Source organism: Hylobates moloch, unplaced genomic scaffold (assembly GCF_009828535.3).
Source record: "Hylobates moloch isolate HMO894 unplaced genomic scaffold, HMol_V3 SCAFFOLD_5, whole genome shotgun sequence".
Taxonomy (NCBI): domain Eukaryota; kingdom Metazoa; phylum Chordata; class Mammalia; order Primates; family Hylobatidae; genus Hylobates; species Hylobates moloch.
In genome coordinates this window covers 122,055,566-122,068,555 of record NW_026652280.1, presented here as the reverse complement: position 1 = coordinate 122,068,555, position 12,990 = coordinate 122,055,566, and positions in this window count along the sequence as shown.

The window sequence follows — 12,990 nt, the reverse complement described above, 5'->3', positions numbered from 1 at the left end:
CCACCTAGGCCTCCCAAAGTACTGGGATTACAGGGGTGAGCCACCGCACCCGGCCTACACTGTTATTTTCTTATATACCTAAAGCTAGATTATTTCCTTTGATACCTTGCCAGTTATTCAAGGCTCAGCTTAAATAAAACTTTATTTATGCAACTATTTTGATTTCCTCTTCAGAAGAGAGCTTTTCCCCTTTAAACAGCCTTTATTCTGTTTTATGACTCGTTGAACATACTATCTTCCACTGAACTTGCAAATTAGCATATCCTTAATAGATCATAGGCTTTCTGTGGGCATAGAGTAGGTGTGATATATATTTGCACCCATTAGAAGGTCCAACATATGGTGTGCATTCAACTGAGTACAATATAGATTGATGAAAGATTTTCTGTCCTAAATTGGCAGGCACATTTATTATTATTATGTCTTACAGATAAAAGCTCCTATCAGGAAGAAAGGGAGGAAGGAAAGAGGAAAGGAAGGAAGGAAGAGAAAGAAAACTAGAAAAATATCACTAAAAACCTCAACAGCTTTTGTTTTAGTTGTAAAGATTATAAAGAGATAGTAAGATTTCACTATTTTAGGAGTATAGGTGAATACTGGCGCTTTCATACAATATTACACTCAAATAAAATACAAATTACTAGATATTTTGATAGATTAAACTTTAATTGTATAATTATTTTAAAAGCTACAGAAGAAAATTTAAAATGACACTGTTTTATTTTTAAAATGTGCACAATGGAGTAAGTTTAATTGTAAATAATCTAAATTGATTTTTCCTGAGAAATAAGCTTTTTCTCCCTCTATACAATTTAGACTCACATGAATAATTTCAGTAATATTGCACTGATCCCTATGTTCCATTAGGGTGTGGCTTGTGTCTAGGAACCTCAGGCAAATAGTTAAAGTGTAATGTAAGAGGAAAATAGATATTTAAATTCTATATGAAACTCTATTTTGTTCCTTTCATTTCATATTTAAGCCATCTATTATTCTTTTATCATAACAAATTCCACAGTGAACTTGACAAATATAAATAGGTACAGATTTTAGAAATTTGAGTTGCTTGAAGAATACAACACATTAAGGCCTGAAGGGAAGGAATGGAACAAATATAAATAATGAGCAGAGGACTGGGAAACAAAACTATTCTTTATATATAAAAATTTAGAGAAGGACTGGATATTTAAATTGTAAAATTATTTAGAAATACAAATTATGGATACCATGCTTACAAAAAGTGTGTATCTTCCCATTCTCCACTCTGCTCTCCAAAAATTGAAAAGGATCAGATTATAAACACTAGTTAGCAACCTCCACAATTTCCTTGTACATGTTTCATTCAGGAAAAGACAGAAAACTCATATGTCTTTATGTGTTCACCTTTGAAACACAAAACAAGCATTAAAATAATAGAAACAAAGCCAAACATAATGAACCCTGGGAAAAATACCTAACGTATTAGAGTCCTGCCGTTAGGTGTGACAAGTAAGCATTGTTTTTGCTTCTAAGACCCCAATAAATCAAAACAATGAGGCCAATGGTGCAGGATAATTGTCTCTGATATGCTGCTGGGAGTGTTATTTATGGTTGTCTATAAAATATGCTGTGCCAATGGCAGGCTGCCCAGGACCTCAGTGATAATTATAGAGTGGCCTATCTTTAGGTGCCTTCTGATACACACAATTTTTAAAGAAGAAAAAGAAAGTATAGTCAGTATTGTCATTATAAACTTGCCCCTTACCTTTTCACAATGACATGACTAACTCAAAAGCTAAACATGTAAAATATGTACTAACAAAATAAAGGTGTACAAACTTTCATTAGCTTAATAAAATCCTGTCAACTTGTGCTCTTGCATCCAAACTGATATTCACATAAAGAAAATGCAGGCCTATGGGCACATATGTGGAAATTCTTTAGAAAGATTGGTAATATTAACATTGTTTTAATGGATAAGTTATTATATAATTTAACTGATAAAATTATTTTTATGATTCTCAAAAATACTTGATTTTAAGATAGGTGGAACTGTTGTTTCTATTATACAAAATTATAAATCACGAAAAAGCACTGTCATTCTTTTAGATGAAAGTGATTTAAAATGCAAATTACGTATTTTCATGTATGTTGTGGTGACCTAACAAAGCAGCAATAATTGTCTTCTATAGAAATCAAAGGAGGCTTAAAATATTATAGTGATTTACTCATGTAATTTTATTTATTACTAAACAAGAACTGAGTCTTTATTACTTAAATTAAATATAGAGTTGTAGATTTTGACTTCTGAAGACAGTGGCTGTTACTCTGAGTTTCAAATAAGAGAAATTGCCTTGTGCTTGGAACAAATAAATTGTAAAAAAAGAAAAAAAACCTTTTTTTTTAGCATTCACCTATTTTTAATTCACATAACAATTAAATTTTTATAAATACACATTATTACCAAATTTCATTTTGTTGGTCTTTCAATGCTGAACTTTAAAATGATCAGTACAGGCAGTATGTCCTGTAAGGGGCTACTCAAAGGTGAGAAAGAACAAGATGGTGGGATGAGTTGCACACAACCTTAAAAGTAAGGTAAAATCAATTATAACATCGAAGAATGGTTAGAATGGAGTATGTCTATGAATTAATGTTTATAAATATAATAAATAGGAGAATTTGTATGAAAAGTAAAACTTTTCTACTGAGTAGGAAGCTAACTGCAACGTATAAGATGAAGTCAGAAATATTTTCAAAAATAAAATAAAAATTGAGGCAGATCTTTAAGCTTGTTGACTTGATTTTGGAAAGCTATAGAGTCAGAGAGTAAATAATTTTGTAATAATACCTAGACTCCTGTTGAGAGCAGTGCTAACAAAATTTAAGTGAGATCATTTCACTATACCTCAACTGCTTATTTAAATAAAACCTTTAATTTTGGCATTTGCTCCTGGTAGCACAGAAAAGAGAAAATGATAAACTTGGTCTCAATAGCATAACTAGTGTCACTCATTTCACTAAGTAACTCTTTATAATTATGACCACATATCGCTGCGTATTTCCATGCTAAATATGGTGTTCAAATACTGCAAAAGTACATAATATTATTATTCTGTAATAATAGTCTTTGTACTGCAGGTCTTGTAAGATTTAGTTAAATCCACTATTTAGGTTGAACTTACTACAATTGATATTTATTTTACTTAGTTTGTTAATGAAAAAAACAGCATTGCTGATATCATTTCTCATTTAACATAATTTTAAAAATAAATTGAAATTTAATATAATAATTTTCTCGGAGTGAGCTTAAAATTGTTTGGTGTTTGTACAAATGTTTTTATTCAGTATCTTCTATGTGCCAGGCAATGTTCTTGGTGTTTAGGATATTTCTGTGAAAATATATCTTTATCTATCTATATCATTTATCACAGTTCATTCATTCATTCATTCATTAACAAACACATCATTTGTTTCCATATCCTAGCTGTTATTAACAGTGCTGCAATTAACATGGAGTGCAGATATTTTTATATGGTGGTAATTTTAATTCCTTTGGGTGTAAACTTATGCAAGGATTGCTGGATCATATGGTAGTTTTATTTTTAGTGTGTTTAGAAACTTCCATATAGTTTTCTGCAATAGCTGCACCAATCTACCTTCTCAGCAACAGTGAACAAGTGTTTCCTTTTCTCCACACTCTTGTCAACACTTGTTATATCTTCTCTTTTTGATAACAGCCACACCCTAACATGTGTGAGGCGATATCTTACTGTGGTTCTAATTTGTATTTCTGTCATGATTTGTGTTTTTTTTAATTTTAAAAATTTTTAATTATTATGGATATATAATTGTTATACGTATTTATGGGATACATGTGATTTTTTTTGATACAAATATATAAGGATAATAATCAATTAAAGGTTTTGGGATATCCATCACCTCAAACATTTGTCATTTCATTGTGTTTAGGACATTTCATATCCACCCTTTTAGTGATTTTAAAGGATACAATAAATTACTCTTAAATATTATCCCTCTATTGTGCTACCAACCACTAGATCTTGTTCTGTGTATGCATATATTTGTACCCATCCTCACTACTCTTCCCAGCCACTGGTAACTATCATTTATTATTTGTCTCCATGGTTTAGTTTTACTTATTTTTATTTTTATTGGCTTCCAGATAGTGAGAAAATGAGATACTTGTTTTTCTGTGCTGGGCTTACTTCGCTTAACACAATGTCTTTGAGTTTCATCCATGTTGTTACAGATGACAGAATTTCATTTTTTAAAAATGTGTCAATGGTATTCTACTGTGCAATATATATCATATTTTTTAAATTCATTTATCTCTTAATAGACATTTGACTTTATAACTTGACTCTTACAAATAGTACTGCAATAAACATGGGTTGGCAGATCTCTCCTCAATATACTGATTTCCTTTTTTTTTTTTTGGATATCTACACATCAGCGAGACTACTGGATCATATGATAATTCTATTTCCAGATTTTTTTTAGTAATATCTATACTTGGAATAATTTACATTCCCACCATACTCTATGAGTTTTCACCTTTCTCCACATCCTCACCAGCATTTATTATTGCCTGTCTTTTGAATAAAAGCAATTTTAACTGGTGTGAGATGAGATCTCATTATAGTTTTGGTTTGCATTTTTCTGATGATTAGTGATATTGAGCATTTTCTTATATATTTGTCACATGTATGCCTTCTTTTGAGAAATGTCTATTCATATCTTTTTTTCAATTTTTAATTAGATTATTTGTTTCTTCTTTCCTGTCGAGTTGTTTGAGCAGCTCCATACACATTCTGGTTAATAATTTCTTGTCAGAAGAGTAGTTTGCTAATATTTTATTTCATTCTGTGGGTTATATCTTCACTCTGTTGATTGTTTCTTTTGCTGTGCAGAGCTTTTTTACTTGATGTCATCCCATGTGTTAAATTTTGCTTAGGTTGCCAGTGCTTTTGTCATATTACTCAAAAATTCTTTGTGTAGACTAATTTATAAATCTATTGGCTATCTGTATGTCCTCTTTTGAGAAATGTCAGGGTGTTTTTCCATTTAAAAAATTGAATTACTTGTTTTTATCCTACTGAATTATTTGAGTTCTTTCTATATTTCGAAGATTAATCCCACAAAACTACTAGAATTAATAAATAAATTCAATACAGTTGCAGAATACAAAATCAACCTACAAAAATCAGTTGAATTTCTATACAACAATAACAACCTTTCCAAAACTAAATCAAGATAATCTCATTTATAATAATATCAAAAGTAATATAATACTCTGGAATAAATTTAACTAAGGAGGTAAAATACCTGTACACTGAAAACTTGGGAGGCTTAGGTGGAAGGATTATTTGAGTCCAGCAGGTTGAGGCTGCAGTTGCCCATGATAAATAATGTCACTGTTCTCCAGCCCAGGCAATAGAAAGCCTGTCTCAAAAAAAAAAAAAAAACATAGAATAATTATATTCTTAAAACATCTGTATTACACAAAGCAATATATAAATTCAATGCAATCCGTATCAAAATTCCTCTGGCCTCTGGCTTTTGTTTTACTTTTTTTTTGTTTTTTGTTTTTTTTTTTTTGATATAGGGTCTCACTCCGTTACCCAGGCTGTTGTAGAGCTGCAATTATAGCTCACTGAGGCCTCAAACTCCTGGGCTCAAGTGATCCTCCTAACAGCTTCCTGAGTAACTAGCACTGCAGGTGAGCACCACCACAGCCAGCTAATTTTTTTTTTTTTTTTTAAATTAAGTAATGGAGTCTCACACTCTGTTCCCCAGACTGGTCTTGAACTGCTGGGCTCAAGCAGTTCTCCTTCCTCAGCCTCCCAAAGTGCACAGGTGCAGGCATGACCCACTGCACCAATGGCATTCTTCCCAGAAAATTTAAAAATAATGATTCTAAAATTTATGTAAAACCACAAAAGACCCAAAATAGCCAAAGCAGGAAAAACAAAGCATTATACTTCCCTGATTTCAAATTATATTATAAAGCTATAATAATCAAAATAATACTACTGGCATAAAACAGACATAAAGAGCAATGGAACACAATAGAGAACCCAGAAATAATTTGAAACATATATGGCAAACTAATTTTCAACAAGGACACCAAGGAGATAAAATGGGAAAGATAGTCTCTTTAATACGTAATACTGGGAAAAAAATGGATATCCACATGCCAAAGAAGAAAATTGGACCTGTATCTCACAAAGCCAAATCCAAATGGGTGAAATACCTAAATATAAGACCAAAAATAATAAATTTATTACTAAGACCTCAAAAACAAATGCAACAAAAACCAAAAGAGACAAATGGGACTTAAACTAAAAAGCTTCTGCACAGCAAAATAAATAATCAAAAGAGTAAACAGACAACCTACGGAATGGGATAAAATAGTCACAAACTATGCATCTGACAAAGGACTAATATCAAGAATCTAAAAGGAACTCAAACAACCCATCAAGAAAAAAAACAGATAACCCCATTAAAAAGTTGGCAAAGGGCATGGACAGACGTATCTCAAAAGAAGACATAAAAGTAGCCAACAAAAATGAAAAAATGCTGAACATCACTAATTAAGAGATATTCAAATCAAAACCATAATGAGATACTATTTCACACCAGTCACAATGGCTATTACTAAGTCAAAAAACAGATTTTGTCAAGGATGAATAGAAAAAATAATTCTTATACACTGTTCACTGTTGGTGCAAATGTAAATCAGGACAATCTCAATGGAAAATAGTATGAGAATTTCTCAAGGAACTAAAAATGGAACTATCATTTGATCCAACAACCCCACTCCTGGGTATCTTCCCAAAAGAAAAGAAATCATTATATCAAAAAGACATCTGCACTCACGTGTTTACAGCAGTACTATTCACAATAACAAAGTCACAAAACCTAAATGTCCCTGAATGGATGATTGTATAAACAAAATGTGGAATATATATGCCATGAACTACTCTGTAGCCACAGAAAATAATGAAATCATGTTTTTTTTTCGATAACATGGATGCAGCTGCATGCCATTAGTCTAAGTGAAAAATGCAGAAACAAAATTAAAAAAAAAACTGCACGTTCTCACTTATAAGTGGTAGCTAAACAATGCATACACATGGACAAACAGAAAAATAATAGACACTGGGGACTCCAAAAGAGTGGGGGGGTAAAAGGGGAGTGAATGTTGAAAAATTACCTGTTGGGTCCAGTATTCATTATTTTGGTTATGGGTACACTAGAAGTCCAAATCCCACAATATGCAATATACCCACGTAACAAACCTACACATGTACCCTATGAATCAATTTTTAAAAAGAAAACATAGGAGAAAGCTTTCTTTATGTTATTCTTGACAATGATTTTTGTGATATCATTCAGACAACAAAAGAAAAAATAAATGTATGGGACTACATCAAAGTAAAAAGCTTATTTCTGCACTGTAAATGAAAAATAACAAAATAAAAAGGCAGCCAATGGATTGGGAGAGAATATTTGCAAACCATATATTTGACAAGGGGTTAATATAATTTACTATGTCTTTATAAGTTGGTCTTGGTGTTTGTTTTTTTTTTTTAAATTTCATATGCTGGCCAACATGGTGAAGCCCCATCTCTGTTAAAAGTACAAAAATTAGCTGGGTGTGGTGGTGTGCGCCTGTAGTCCCAGCAACTGGGGAAGCTGAGGCAGGAGAATCACTTGAACTCAGGAGGGGGAGGTTTCAGCGAGCTCAGATCACACCACTGCACTGCAGCCTGGAGACTGAGCAAGACTCCGTCTCAAAAAAAACAAAAACATATTTTGCCTTCAATTTTAAAGATGCTTAACAGGATATAAAATTAATTATTATTATTATTATTTTTTTCCCTGAGACGATGTCTCACTCTGTCGCCGAGGCTGGAGTGCAGTGGCACAATCTCGGTTCACTGCAGCCTCCACCTCCTAGGTTCAAGTGATTCTCCTGTTTCAGCCTCCCAAGTAGCTGGAATTACAGGCCCTCACCAGCATACCTGGCTAATTTTTGTGTTTTTAATAGAGACAGGATTTCACCATATTGGCCAGGCTGGTCTCATACTCCTGACCTCAAATGATCGACCTGTTTCAGCCTCCCAAAGTGCTTAACTCTTGATTGGCATTTTAAACTTTCTTTTAGTATTTTAAAGATGTCTTAATATTTTCTTATGGCTTTTTTTGTTAATTCATTATGTCTTATTTTTGCTCCTTTGGAGGTATCTTTTTTGAGCTCCTTATAATAACTTATTTTGTTTTAAGCAATTTATTAGGGTGTGTGTGAAAGTGTTATAATTTATATTAGACAATTATGAGTTTAGTATCCATCTTGTAATTTCTACAGTGAACATCAAAAATAAAATAATACACACTTAATAATAAATAAATTATAAATAATACATTATTCAATTATCAAAAAAAGAAAAAGAGACTGAAAAGGTAAGAAAGGCACTTAAAAAGTCAGAAGGGCTGGGCACAGTGGTTTACCCCTGTAAGCCCAATACTTTGGGAGGCCATGGCAGGAAAATTGCTTGAGGCCAGGAATTCCATCCCAGCATGTGCAACATAACAAAACCCTGTTTCTACAAAAAAATATAAAACATTAGCAGAGCAGAGTATGTTGGCCCATGCCTTCAGTCCTAGCTACTTCGGAGGCTGAAGCAAGAGGATTACTTGAGCCCAGGAGTTTGAGGTTACACAGCTATGATCATGTGACTGCATTCAGGCCTGGGCAACAGAAGATCTCATCTTTATTTATTTATTTTTTTTAAGTAGAAGATATGAAGCAGAAAACAAAGAGAGTGGACTTATCAACCCAGATAAATAAGCAATTATATTTAATATATGTAAAATTTTAAAATGCAACCAGAAAACTAAGGTTTTTTTTGATAAGATACAAGTACACAAAACCCAGTGCATTCTGTTTATAAGAGGCTTAATTTAAAATTAAGATAGCAGAAAGATTGAATGATATACAAAAAAAGATACACAAAAGATATAAAATTCACTTGCCAACCAAAAAAAAAAAAAACTGGGATAGTTATAGTAATATTGACAACATAGATTTGGGGGCAGGTGTTATTGCTAGACAAAAATTGGAACATTCTGTAATAATATAATGGTGAGCCAATATGACAAAAATATGTAAACTGAAATCTATATGCATACAAAAGCGTCAACATATATGAAGACAAAATTGACAAAGTTAAAGATAAATCTACGGAAATCTATAATCATAGTCAGAGTAATTAAAAAATGCCTCAGAAAAAATAGAGGGAAAACAATATGTATATAAATCATGAACAACACAATTTAAAAGGTTGACATGATTGAGATATATGAACTAAGGAAATAATAATTTGTCAGATGCTCAAAGAACAATTATATATGTGCAGAATTTTATTCCTCATAAGGAAAACATCAGCTATTATGCCATTATTAAAAACATGAAGAGTATATTCTTTGGCCACCGTGTCAATTTGTAAAATGAAGATAACTAGAAAATTTCCAAGTACTTAAAAAGGACACCTAAATTTCCCTTTCCAGCCCATTCATACTGCCTCAAATTCTTGTCTATTACTTTCTGTTTGGAATCCATGATTTATATGCTCACTTAGCAAATGGCTCAGAAGGAAAAAAAAAAGTGGCTTCTAATGTTGGGCCATCTCAATTTCTTCCATTCTCTGTGAGAGTTTGATTTCTTATGTCTTGCATGGTTGATTTATCACAATACTTCCAAAAGTATTTTTGTTTTATTTTAATCCAGCTTGCTCATTTTTTTCCTAATGTGAGGCTTTTTTCCAATTATCAGCAACTGTGTATTAGCTATAAATGGAAGTCTCAACTGGATTTTAACATAACAGGGAAATGCATTTCTATCATTATTTAAGTTGCCGCTGTTTTCAGTCTTTGTTACTCACAATTGATTCTAATCCTGTCAAAACACATTACTAAAATCATGAAAAAAATAGTTTTAAAGTATATGTGGTTATTTTAACACACACACAGCAGTGTATACAAATGAAAATGAGTATTTCAGAAATATGATTTATTTATGGGACACTTTGAGTGTAATTTAATTATCAAATTTATGTATTATATAAATTTCTAAACAGACTTCTAAAGTCATGAGCATCAATCACATTTGCAAAACATCCACAGATAGAGGATCCTATATACTGGCTTTAAGCATTAGATTTGGCTTTAAGTAACTAATTCCGCATCACATGAACCACCGTCAACAAACAGGTTATATGTATGAGTCTATGTTCCTTTGAAATAATGACCAACCAGTTTGATTTTACAGCTGATTATATTCCTAGAAAAAAAATTTATTCATGAAGTGTTATGAGATATCTCAAATAATGAAGTTCAAAGTAAAATGTAGGTAATGCCATTTTATACTATATTTGTAACCTACATTCCATGTCGTACTTAGCCCTTCTTTAAAAAAGTTGTTCTTTTGAAAAGCTGTTCATTAACCATTTTTGTTCTATTAGAAATTTGAAATTGATGTTTGTTTCCAAACACTTTTAGGAACTAGATGCAGGGTGGATTTTTGATAATTGTCTACTTTTTTGCTAAAAATACTTCAGTATTTTTTAAGTTAATATACACACCACACGCACAATTATTTGTCAAAGTGGTAAGTCCTCATGGTTAAAGGTTCTAGAAGAGTGAAATAAAACTTGAAATGCAAACATAAATCTCTTGGGCTCTCTTTCCTACCCACCCTTTCAACTATTTTTTCTTTCTTTTCCTACCTCTTTTGCAAATATAATTACTAGCTATTTTTGGTTCTGATCTGGGTTATTTTGTATCTTTAAATAATAAATTTCAACATCTGTTACTGTTTCATAAGATTTTGTCAGTATTTGATAATCTACATTGTAATCAAATATTCATTATCTTTTACTCTGTCACCCCAGCGTTTCCTTTACCTCTAAATTTTCTTCTCTACCTTGGATTTTTAGATATTGTAAACTCTGTATTTCAGCTTGTTACCATAGATCTTCTTTTATACTATATATACAGGGTGATCCTAAAATTGGTAAACTGTTGAACAGTCAGTAGTTTATATTAAATATGTTAATCATATAAAGTATACAGCACAAGTATTTTGATAATTTTCCCTTTGGTATTATGACTTTTTATGGCATGTAAGTAACATTGCCATATGTATTATTCTTTCTAATACTCCATCAATTTTTCAAATTCTCCCATTATTTACTATGTTTTACATTTTTAATAAAATTTCCTGATGTGTTTTTTTTTCTTTTTTTTTCTCTTATGTTATCAGCTTTTCTTTCTTAAAAAAAAAAAAATAGGTTCAGGGAGTACCTATGTGCAGGTTTGTTACCTGGGTATGTTGTTTGATGCTAAGCTTTGGGATATGAGTGATTCTATCAGCCAGGTACTTAGCCTAGTACCTAATAGTTTTTCAACCCTTGCCTCTCTACCACCCTTCCTTCTCAAATAGTCCCCAGTTTCTACTGTTGCCATCTTCATATAATGAGTATCCAATGCTTAACTCTGACATAAGTGAGACATGTGCTATTAGGTTTTTTGTCCCTGTATTAATTCACCTAGGATAACGGCCTCCAGCAGAACCCATGTTGCTGCAAAGAAAATTATGTTGTTAGTTTTTATGGCCTCACAATAATCCATGGTGTATATGTACCACATTTTCTTTATTCAGCCTATCATTGATGGACACCTAGGTTAAATCCATATGTTTGCCACTGTGAATAGTGGTGCAATGAATACGCAAGTACCTGTTTCTTTTTGGCAGAATGACTTTCTTTATTCTTAATGGTCTGAGGAACACTTTTTTCTGTATGTTTGGTTTATTTGAAATATACTCGTTTCTCATTCAATTCGATTAACCCATTATTCTTCAAACTCACTTTCTTTATGTTCTTATTGAGGTTGGGAACTATATACTTGGATAATATCATTTAATGTGGGTATTTTTTGACACTGGTTCTGTTGCATTACTATGTAAAGCTAATAGATTTTTTTCTGTAATAAGCTATTCTTTTTTTATCTTATTGTTAACTATTATTCTTTTTTGTAGAAGGAATGAACTACAAAAATGTCTAAAGCTGATCTTTTTTGGATCCACTGCTTGGAGTAGAAAATGTATTGAATTTTTCCTTTTTCATTTTTTATTGCGTCTATTTGATTCTTCTCTCTTTTCTTCTTTATTAGTCTTGCTAGCGGTCTATCAATTTTGTTGATCTTTTCAAAAAACCAGCTCCTGGATTCATTAATTTTTTGAAGGGTTTTTTGTGTCTCTATTTCCTTCAGTTCTGCTCTGATTTTAGTTATTTCTAGCCTTCTGCTAGCTTTTGAATGTGTTTGCTCTTGCTTTTCTAGTTCTTTTAATTGTGATGTTAGGGTGTCAATTTTGGATCTTTCCTGCTTTCTCTTGTGGGCATTTAGTGCTATAAATTTCCCTCTACACAATGCTTTGAACGTGTCCCAGAGATTCTGGTATGTTGTGTCTTTGTTCTCGTTGGTTTCAAAGAACATCTTTATTTCTGCCTTCATTTCATTATGTACCCAATAGTCATTCAGGAGCAGGTTGTTCAGTTTCCATGTAGTTGAGCGGTTTTGAGTGAGTTTCTTAATCCTGAGTTCTAGTTTGATTGCACTGTGGTCTGAGAGACAGTTTGTTATAATTTCTGTTCTTTTACATTTGCTGAGGAGAGCTTTACTTCCAACTACGTGGTCAATTTTGGAATAGGTGTGGTGTGGTGCTGAAAAAAATGTATATTCTGTTGATTTGGGGTGGAGAGTTCTGTAGATGTCTATTAGGTCCACTTTGTATAGAGCTGAGTTCAATTCCTGGGTATCCTTGTTAACTTTCTGTCTCCTTGATCTGTCTAATGTTGACAGTGGGGTGTTAAAATCTCCCATTATTATTGTGTGGGAATTTTTCTTCTTCTTCTTCTTCTT